The sequence below is a fragment of the Choloepus didactylus genome, chromosome 7 (assembly GCF_015220235.1).
Source record: "Choloepus didactylus isolate mChoDid1 chromosome 7, mChoDid1.pri, whole genome shotgun sequence".
Lineage (NCBI taxonomy): Eukaryota > Metazoa > Chordata > Mammalia > Pilosa > Megalonychidae > Choloepus > Choloepus didactylus.
Window position 1 is genome coordinate 138,591,298 of NC_051313.1, and position 11,225 is coordinate 138,602,522.

General features: G+C 44.2%; 1 pseudogene; it reads right to left on the bottom strand.

Moving 5' to 3' along the window:
• Positions 1–8,694: 8,694 nt before the first annotated feature.
• On the bottom strand, positions 8,695–10,054 carry LOC119540833 (annotated as a pseudogene).
• Between the last annotated feature and the right edge of the window lie 1,171 nt (positions 10,055–11,225).

The following is an 11,225-nucleotide window of genomic DNA, read 5'->3' on the forward strand; positions in this document are numbered from 1 at the left end:
ATTTCTCCAAGGCCAATTGTGGGGCTGCCTCCAAGAGTAGTGGGCTCGGGCCCGGGCCATAAGGCTGCTAGGGCGAGCGGCCCCGCTGATTCCCAGCTCAGGGAGTGGGCAGAGCCGGCTCTGGGCAGCCCCCTGCACGATGGGGGAGCCCATGACAGGCCTGCAGGGTTCAGTTCCGCTGAGCTGTGAGAGTCCATGTGGTAAGCATGTGCTCGGCCTCGTTTGCATCCCCTGGCAGGCAATGTGCTTTGAGTTTGGACTCCCTTTCTTTTTCAGATTCATGCAAAATGCCTAACTGGTGCCTGCAACACACCGTGCAGGGATCCGATCCCCTTTGATGTGCAGGGTTTTTTGGAACTTCCAAAAAAACAGTTCAAAGGTTTGCTTTGGACACCACAGCTCCAGCACATGGAAAAGGCAAAGGCCTAGCTCCCCAGGCAGCAAGCTGGAGAAAATATGTTGTGCCGCCTTCTTCTTTTCTCTCATTTGTCTTGTGCTGAGCACAGATTTCCAGACTTCACACTGTCCTGGCGGTGAAAAGAGGAGATTGAGCAAAGGAAAATAAATGGCTCCAAGCTTTTTGAGCGTCCAGAGAAGGAGGGGCAGACTGTGCTCTCTCAGTCCTGCTGAAATTGCATGGTGAGCGCCAGGCGGGTGATTTGCCTGCGGTGGCAGGTCCTCATACTTCCTCGGAGCTTGGAGCTAACTGAGGGAAACACGTTCCCCGGCAGAGAAACAGCCATCTGGCCACCCCATGTGAGTCAAATTGCACTTCTGCCTGGGTTTGTTTTATGGTTGCAGGCAGCAGTGCCGACTGCCTTCATCTCCTCTTCTCCTGGGTGTGTGTGAGTGAGGTACCCGCTTGGCTGTGTGAGGGGTGGGAGTGGGGGCAGTTCAGGGAGGGGCAGCGTTTGGAGGCACATGAAAGGGAAGGTTGGATTTATCAAATTGGGGACCGTTGAGGAAATCATTTATCATGCTTCTCTGTTCTGAGTTTCCTTCCTTTTCCATGCTCTCCAGGCTCAGGCACAGGGAATGCACCCCCAGCTTTGCTTTCAGGGCGGGGGACTGGTGAGATGGGGTTATAGAATTTCCTTCTGCTTCCCTCGTGCGGTCGCTGAGGCCTGTGTGGAGGGAAAGCCAAGCCAAGCCCTGTGTTATCAGTGGACCCAGCCCTGGCCTTGAAGTCAGGGGCTCAGGGATGGATGTTCTGCCCTCTCTTCCTCTCTAATTATCAGTGACTCCAGCATCTCTTGGAGGAAGTCACTTCTCTGTTCTGTGGGCTGATTATTCATGAACCACAGGTGGTTGTTTTGGCTGTGACAGAACTGTTGACAAAACAAGGGTGGGCTCAGAGAGCTGGATCTGCAGTGTTTTTTCCATGGAAATGCAGGAGGGTCATGGGAGAAGGGGTGAAGGATGGGAAGGTCCATGGCCTCGCCTTTGTGCTCTTGGTCTCTGTCCCCTGATCTCCTCCTCTGTAATGCCGCATGTGCTCTGTGAAGAGCACAGCGTGGTTTACCACAACGTCCGGAGGTCAACACTACAACTACCTGGCAAAATACAGGTGTATTGGCGCTTACACTAATTTTTTTTTTAATTAAGATTTATTCACATACCATACAATCATCCAAAGTATATAATCCATTGATCGTATTACCATCAACAATTCATTCATCATCCTGATCTATTTTTTTTAACATTTTCCTTGGACCAGAAAAAGTGAAAGTAAGAATAAAAAGTTAAGAGTAAAAACAGAACACCCAAATTCCCCCCCCCCACCCTGTTTTTCCTTTAGTTTTTTTACCCCCGTTTTTCTAGTCATCCATCCATATACTGGATAAAGGGGAGTGTGATCCATATGGCTTTTCCAATCACATTGTCACCCCTCATAAGCTACATTGTTATACAATCGTCTTCAAGATTCAAGGCTTCTGAGTTGTAGTTTGATAGTTTCAGGTATTTACTACTTGTTATTCCAGTTCATTAGAACCTAAAAAGGGTTATCTATATTGTGCATAAGAGTGCCCACCAGAGTGACCTCTCGGCTCCTTTTGGAATCTCTCTGCCACAGAAGCTTACTTCATTTCCTTTTACATCCCCCTTTTGGTAAGAAGATGTTCTCTATCCCATGACGCCAGGTCTAGATTCCTCCCCAAGAGTCATATTCCACATTGCCAGTGAGATTTACACCCCTGGGCGTCAGATCCCACATAGCAGGGAGGGCAGTGAGTTCACCTGCCAAGTTGTCTTAGCTAGAGAGAGAGAGGGCCACATCTGAGCAACAAAGAGGCACTCAGGGGGAGGCTCTTAAGCACAATTACAAGCAGGCCTAGCCTCTCCTGCACAGCAACAGGCTTCCCAAGGGCAAGTCCTGTGCTAGAGGGTTCGGCACATCAAACAGCCAGTCCTCAATATTTGTGAGCACATCAGCAACAATCCAGTTGGGGTAGCCCAACACCTCTGCATTTTCCCCCAGCTCCTCAGGGGGGGGGCTTTGCATATTATACTAATTTTTATGCAGTTTAACTCAAGTCTTTGTATCTCTCTCTGGTTCTTTATAAGGTACTTGGTTGACTATTGTGCCCCCACCCTTACCTCAAATTCATGTCTACCTGGAACCTCAGAATGTGACCTTCTATGCAAATAGGTCCTTGCAGGTGTAACTAGTTTAGATGAGGTCATCCTGGCTCAGGGTGATCAATTAATCCAGTGTGGCTGGCGTCCTCATGAGAAGAGGAGACACTCAGACACACCCAGAGGAAAGACGGCCACGTGAAGGCAGCGGGAGAGGTTGGAGTGATGCAGCCGCCAGCCGAGGATGCCAAGGGGGCCAGTAGCTACCAGGAGCTGGAGGAGGCCAGGAAAGTTCATCCCTAGAGGTTTCAGACGGAGCGTGGCTCTGCCGACACCTTGATTTCGGACCTGTGGCCTCCAGAACTGTGAGAGTATAAATTTCTTTTATGCCACCTAGTTTGTGGTAATTTGTTATGGCAGCCCCAGGAAACTCAGACTAATAGGTTTTCTGCTCGCTTCTCTTCAACACTGATCACCAGCGAAGTTCTACGAGGTCCCTCCCTGTTCTAGTTTGCTAATGCTTCCGGAATGCAAAACACCAGAAATGGATTGGCTTTTATAAAAGGGGGTTTATTTGACTACATGGTTACAGTCTTAAGGCCATAAAGTGTCCAAGGTAACACATCAGCAATCAGGTACCTTCACTGGAGGATGGCCAATGGTGTCCGGAAAACCTCTGTTAGCTGGGAAGGCACATGGCTGGTGTCTGCTCCAAAGTTCTGGTTTCAAAATGGCTTTCTCCCAGGACGTTCCTCTCTAGGCTGCAGTTCCTCAAAAATGTCACTCTTAGTTGCACTTGGGATATTTGTCCCCTCTCAGCTTTTCCGGAGCAAGAGTCTGCTTTCAACGGCCATCTTCAAACTGTCTCTCATCTGCAGCTCCTGTGCTTTCTTCAAAGTGTCCCTCTTAGCTGCAGCTCCTCTTCAAAACGTCACTCACAGCTGCACTGAGTTCCCTCTGCCCGTCAGCTCATTTATATGGCTCCACTGATCAAGGCCCACCCAATGGGTGGGCCAACACCTCCATGGAAATTATCCAATCAGAGTCATCACCCACAGCTGGGTGGGGTGCATTCCAAAGAAACACTCAAAGAATTACAATCTAATCAACACGATAACATCTGCCCACACAAGATTACATCACAGATAATGGTGTTTGGGGGACACAGTATATTCAAACTGGCACACTCCCTCTTTTTGGTTGAAAATTATTCCTATGAGCCCCTTAGGCTACAACTGCTCCAGTGTCTTGCTTGTAGAGAAACTCAAAGAATTATTCTTTTCCTTTCCTTGGTTCATGTCCTTGAAATCCCATCTGGTTCTAGAGCATCCCTACACATTTCTCTGTTGCCTCATGCTGTGTTGTTTCCTATTTTCTTCTATTTTCTGAAGTCCCTCCTCTTCAGTGGATTTTGGCTTCTTCCCATGAATCATTTGCCAGTCTCTAGGTGTCCTATTCTAGCAACCCTTCCCTGCATGTCACTCGAGGTTCTTATTTTCATTCAAGAACAAACATTAGCATGCCTAAAATGTCTGCTTCTGATTGAGCTAACAGCTGATGATTATTTCCTCTCTACCAGGCATGGGCTTGACACTTCTATTTATCAGCAACAGTCAGAGAAACCCTGAATTACTCTCCTATTTTTACATATGATAATACCGTCATTCAATCAGCTATACTTTTAGTAAGGAAAAGAGCAGTTCTTCTAAAGCAACATCCAGTTCTCTTTTTTTCTGTGTCACAAACGGTTTTCCCTCACAGTTAGATGAAGATTACTTTTAAATTCACACAGGGACTCGGGTAGATATTTGTACACGAAGGTTCATTGCAGCATTATTCACAATAGCCAAAAGGTGGAAGCAACCCAAGGGTCCAACAATGAATGAATGGATAAACAAAATGTAGTATACTTGTACAATGGGATATCATTCAAGTGTAAAAAGAAGTGAAGTGCAGGTGCATGCTACAACATGGAAGAACCTTGAAAGCCTCATGTTGAGTGAAATCAGCCAGATATAAAAGGACAACTATTGATAATTCCTCTTACACAAAATACATAGAATAAGCAAATTCATAGAGGCAGAGCAGAGTAGTGGTTACCAGGGGTGGCTTGAGGGGGGATGGGGAGTTATTGTTAAATGAATGAGAGTTTGGTTTAGAATGATGAAAATAGTCTAGAAATAGTGGTGAAAATTACATGGTTATTGTCAGTGTACTTAATGTCAAAGAATTGTCCACTTAAAATGGTTAAAATTATTTTTAAGTTATGTATCTTTATCACAAGAATAAATAATTTTTAAAAAATTCACATACCGTTTAGGAATTTCTCCAGTCTGCACCCCATAACTAAATTGAAGATATAATTAATCCAAAATGATAGATGAAATGCCAATTCATGTACGTGTATTTTATTTAGCGTTGGTCTATATTTTGGACAGACAGTATCTCTGCCGTTAGTGAACAATGACGCAGTTGATTACTGTAGTGTACAAAACAGCTCTAAACTCACTTGCCAATGACATATAGTCAGAATTGATCTGTACTACTCCTTATTTAATCAATCCATCTCCTGATTTTGTTCAGGCTTGTTTATTTTTTCCTCTTTTAGTATTGGGGCCTGGGCATCCAGGCCAATTTACGTACGTACTTTTCTCTGGTTCCTGGAAAGCTGTTATTCAACGTGAGGCACAACAGTGGCCAACATGACGATGCAATGAGATTGGTTATTCAGGAAGCAAGAAAAGATGTGCATTGACAGTGCATAACTCAAAAACGTCATATGCAATTGGTTGGGCCCACTTCCGTGTCCTAGGATCAGAGAGGGGGAAGGCATCCTGGAAGGGCTGGTGAGCCCACGTTGCAAAGTCAAAGGGATGAGGATATTGATATTCACACTGGGACTGTTTCATAATGGAGGAGAGGGAGATGAAGTGATCTGGGAAAGGGAAAATGGACTCAAACACCACAGAATCCTATTTCCAATTGCGAGTCCAGCTGGCACAGTGTCTTTGATGAAGGTGGAAGAAATGTGATTATATACTCTTCGTAGCACCTTCGTGTCTGTCTGGTCTTCACTGCCAGATTATAAAGTTCCTGAGGACAGGGGTGGTCTCACATATACAGTTGATCCTCATTATTGACAGAGACCATATCTGCAAATTTGCTTAGTTACTAAAATTTATTTGTAACCCCAAATCAATACACACGGCACTTTCCTTGTCATTCATAGACATGCAGAGTAGTGAAAAATTTCAGTGACCTGATTTGTATGTTCCCAGCTGAAGTCAAACAAGACAACACTCTGCCTTCTTGTTTCAGCGCCCATACCGTAAACAAGTATCCTTTCTGTGGTGTGTGTAGTGCCACATTTTTCACACTTTGTGCTTTTTTTTTGGGTGATTTACTGTTTAAAATGGCCCCAAGCATAATGCTGAAGTGCTATCTAGTGTTCCTAAGCCCAAGAAGGCCCTGTGCCATTTTGGATGTATTATGTCCCCCAAAATGCCATGTTCTTTAATGCAATCTTGTGGGGGCAGATCTTTTAGTGTTGATTTGGTTGGAATCCTTTGATTGGGTATTTCCATGGTGATGTGACCCAGTCAACTGTGGGTGAGACCTTTGATTGGATTATTTCCATGGAGGTGTTAACCCACCCATTCATGGTAGGTCTTGATTGAATCACTGGAGTCCTATAAAAGAACTCACAAACAAAAGGACCTCAAAGCAGCTGAAAGGGACATTTTGGAGAGCAGCTGAGAGTGACATTTTGGAGATAGCTGCTGAAAGCAGACTTTTACTGACACTTTGGAGATGCTAGCACAGTGTTTGCTTCAGAGAAGCCAAGAGAGGACAAAACGCCCCCAGTGCAACATTTTGAAGACTGCAGAGCAGCTGAGAGAGGAGATGGAACACAACCTGGGATCAGCAGATGCCAGCCATGTGCCTTCCCAGCTAACAGAAGTTTTCCAGGTGACTTCGGCCTTCCTTCGGTGAAGGTATACTCATATTGATGCCTTAGCTTGGACACTTTTATGGCCTTAAGACTGTAACTTTGTAACCAAATAAACCCCCTTGATAAATGCCAATCCATTTCTGGTATTTTGCATAACAGCAGCATTAGCAAACGGGAATCGGCCCTCATGGAGAAAATATGTGTATTAGATAAGCTTTGCTTGATCATGGGTTATATAGGACTATTGGCCGTGAGTTCAATGTTATGAATCAACAATATACACTGAATCAAGTGTCTTTAAACAGAAACATCCATAAAACAAGTTTACATAGGTTAATGAAAATGTGACCAGAGGCTCACAGGAAGCTAACCCTATATTTCCTCTAGGAACAATGGGTAAGTCTTTGCTAATTCAATGTTTGTGGTGACTTTATAGACCACGACTCCCAAATAATTCAAATCTCTGTATTGCCCCACCTCATAGTGCCAAGGGGGGTGCCTCAAATGGAGCAGATGCTCAGAAATATTAACTTATTTGTGCATCGACTGATATATAATTAAAAACCAAAGTGAGCAAGAGACTTGACTAAATCAATTTAAGTGTGTGCCTGTCCAACAGCACCATCATTTGAAAGTCTTGGGTATTTTTTAGGGCATCTGCTAGGGTGTTATAACAAAAAGATCCCCAAACATAGTGGTGTAATCAGGAAGAAAGTTTATTTTTCTCTTATGTGACAGGCCAGGGGTAAGCAGACCAGGGCTGGAGGTATCTGTCTCAGGGTTCAAGGTTGTAGCTGTAGTTACAGCCAGCAGGAGGGAGGACAAGAGCCAGGAGAGTGTGTGCGTGTGTTGAATTGCATTGCCTCAAAAGATAAATTCAAATCCTAGTCCCCAGTACTTCCCAATGTTACCTTCTTTGGAAATAGGCTCATTACAGATGGATTAGGCAAGTTAAAATGAGGTCATACTGGAGTATTTGGGCCCCTAATCCAATGTGCCTGGTGTTCTGCTAAGAAGGGGAGAGGGTGACAGAACACGAGAGGAGAACTTCATCTGATTACCGAGGCAGAGGTTGGAGTGATTTCGCCACAAGCCAAGACACACCAAGGATTGTGGGTCATGACCAACGCTAGGAAGAGACAAGGAAGGCTTCTCCCCTATGGATTTCAGCAAGAGCAGGGCCCTGTTGACACCTTGATTTTGGGCTTTTAGCCTCCAGAGCTCTGAGGCAATAAATTTCTGTTATTTTAAGCTGCCTGGTTTGTGGTACTTTGTTACGATAGCTCTAGGAAACTAAGCTGAGGTGCTTGTGTTCTTCTGGGAACATGACCTGGAAGTGGTTCCCTTCCTTCTGCTCGCATCCCATTGGCCATGACCTGATCAGATGGCCACATTAAGCTGCAAAGGAGACTGGAAAATGTAGTCTCCAGGAGAGGGGCTATGTGCAGGTTAAACTCAGGAGTTCCCATATTAAACATGGGGAACCCTAAGTTAAACCATGGACCTATAGTTAATAGTACAATTATAAAAATGTGCTTTCATCAATTGTAACAAATGTTCCACACTAATACAATGTGTTAATAATAGGATGGTATATGGGAACCCTGTATTTTATGCATAATTGTTCTGTAAACCCACAACTCCTCTAATAAAAAAAAAGGGGGGTCGTGGAGAATGGATTTTGGCAGACAACAAACAGCCTCTGCTGTGGTCCCTTAGCTAAATTTTTCCTAAAGCCTCCCTATAATCTGCATCAGTTGCAAAATAAATTTTGTAGAGCCAGCTTTCATCTATTCCCAATTGGTGTAATAGTTTTGTCTATTTGACAAGATGGCTCTCATTTATAACTTCTAAGGTTCCATGAAAGTAATGGAGTTTTTTATTTTCAAAGGCCAAGAATTTTTAGTGTTTTATTTTTTTGCATAAAAATAGGTCCATTGGGCTGGAAAGACAATAGGGCCAGAAAAAGTACACTCTCCAACAAATTCTTAGATGTTCCAGAAAGTTAGACATCAAGTATAGAGCTTAAGAAAGTGAGCCTGGAGGGAGTGGAGAGGGAAGAGGAGATGTGGAAAAACTGCCAAAAATCAGACTATTTTTTTTTAATATATGAAAAGATATTTTATTACTATTTTACTGTATAACATATTAGTGAATACAGCAGATTATGCTTTCTCAGTTGGCAGATGACGCAGAAGATAACATTTTTCTTTGATTCCTAATGAGAGCATGAAAAACATGTCTTCTGGGGGATTCATATTCCTATGACGTCTGTGATAACTGCCCATGAGGATACCAATGGTGCTTAGTAGTAAAGATTATTTTGCTAAGTTGTTCTATCATGGGTCCTTGCTCAAAATGTTCATCTATTCCTTCTAATCTGGTTTTCAGCCCTCAATCATGCATTTCTTCATTATTACTCACGGGATGTGGTGGAGGGATAGGTTTTTTGTTTTTGTTTTTTGTTTTTTTTTGTTTTAAATTCAGTTTTATTGAAATACATTCACACACCATACAATCATCCATGCTATACAATCCACTGTCCACAATATGATAACATAGTTATGCGTTCATCACCACAATCTATCTCTGAACATTTTCCTTACATCAGAAAGAATCGGAACAAGAATACAAAATAAAAGTGAAAAAAGAACACCCAAACCTTCCCCCCATCCCACCCCATTTGTCCTTTAGTTTTTATCCCCATTTTTCTACTCATCCATACACTAGATAAAGGGGGTGTGATCCACAAGGTCTTCACAATCACACTGTCACCCCTTGTAATCTACATTATTATATAATCGTCTTCAGGAGTCCAGACTGCTGGGTTGGAGATTGGTAGTTTCAGGTATTTACTTCTAGCTATTCCAATACATTAAAACCTAAGAGGTGTTGTCTATATAGTGCATAAGAATGTCCACGAGAGTGACCTTTCGACTCCATTTGAAATCTCTCAGCCACTGAAACTATTTCGTCTCATTTTGCATCCCCCTTTTGGTCAAGAAGATACTCAGTCCCACGATGCCGGGTCCACCTTCATCCCCGGGAGTCATATTCTGCATTGTCAGGGAGATTTACAACCCTGGGAGTCGGGTCCCACGTAGCGGGGAGGGCAGCGAGTTCACCTGTCGAGATGGCTCAGTTAGAGAGAGAGAGGGCCACATCTGAGCAACAAAGAGGTACTCAGGGGGAGACTCTTAGGTACCATTACATGCAAGTTTAGACTCTCCTTTGTGGTAATGAGCTTCATAAGGGCAAGTCTCATGCTCGAGGGCTCAGCACATCAAACCGCCAGTCAGAGGGATAGGTTTTGTGTGTTCATATGGAATAGCCACAGAAGGGGGTAGCATACTATCTCCTGCCATTGGCTGTCAAAGCAAGCTCTCCTTTGCAATTGCAGTCATCTGGAAGAGAAGAGTAAGTAAGTTTATGGCAAATGCAATATAAAGCTCTGTTTTGGATTGAAAATAAATGTTTCAAGTTAGTTCTGCTTGATATCGCCCATTTTATTGCTGCTACTGCCATGGTGAATCAAGATGCTTCTCATGTGGTATAAAGAGAGATATTTTGAAGAGAAGCTGCTTTTAAAATCTGCTTTGAGGCATGCCTATTTTCATGCTGCCACAGATTGTTACCATGATCCCGCCATCTTGTCTCCCAGACTGCTATGGTTTTGAACGCCACCTCTACTTTTTATTTGCTGTGTGATCATGGCCAGATTACTTAACTTCTCTGAATCTCAGTGTTCTCTTCTGTAAAACCTGGATAATAATTACCATAGCACAGAATTGCTCCCAAGAATAAAAGAGGTAAAGCACCTCATGCAGGGTCTTGTTTGTAGAAGTTGCTTTAAAAGTTCTTTTTCCTTCCCTCCCTCTCTTCCTCCTTCTCTTCTCCCTTCTTTCCTTTCTTTCTCTCTTTCTCCTTTCCTTCCTTCCTTCCAGAGAAAGGGCTTAACATTGTCCTTGTAAGCAGGCCTTCCTTGCAAGGCATTCCCTATGTCTTACCCATTATTACCTCCAACATGGGAGATGTCCCTTACAAGTAACCAAAGGAAAACAAAATTTCAGTTCTGATTTAAGCACATGGCAGCAGCAAAGCCAGTCAGAGTTGCTGGGAACAGGGCTCTGGAAACTGCATACAAGCAGCTTCCTCTCTGCAAAGCATGCATCTTGAAGTGGTACTGACCCTGCAAGGTGGTAATCAGGAGCTGAGGGCAAGGAGCAGGTGCCTGGGGGGCTGGGGACTGTGATATCCCAAGTCCTTTAGGAGCTGTTTGGGATGGCTGATCATGTTCGGGAGGAGCCTCTTATAAAATGGAGACAGAACCCACCTGATGAAGTTTGGGGATATGAGACAGAAACAATCCAGCCTCTGGAGGAAGCAGGCTGGGCTCCAGGAGGGTAGATATCGGCAGGCAGGATGAGTTGGGGTGGACTCCCAGGAAGCTGGAAGGCCTCCGTCAGGGCTGCGGTCCCAAGGCTGCCTGCCTGGCCTCTGGAGGACAAGGGAGAAAATGTGGAGAAAGACAGATATAGTGGACAATGGCGGATTTATTTCTTCCATGATGACGACATTCCTTCCCAGCAGCATATGCTATTGTTTATAATGTGAAAGGACGCCCTTGTTCCTTGGCTGGATATGTGGACTACACAGGGGAGAGAGGTGGGTGAAGGGAACCCAGGAAGCAACACAT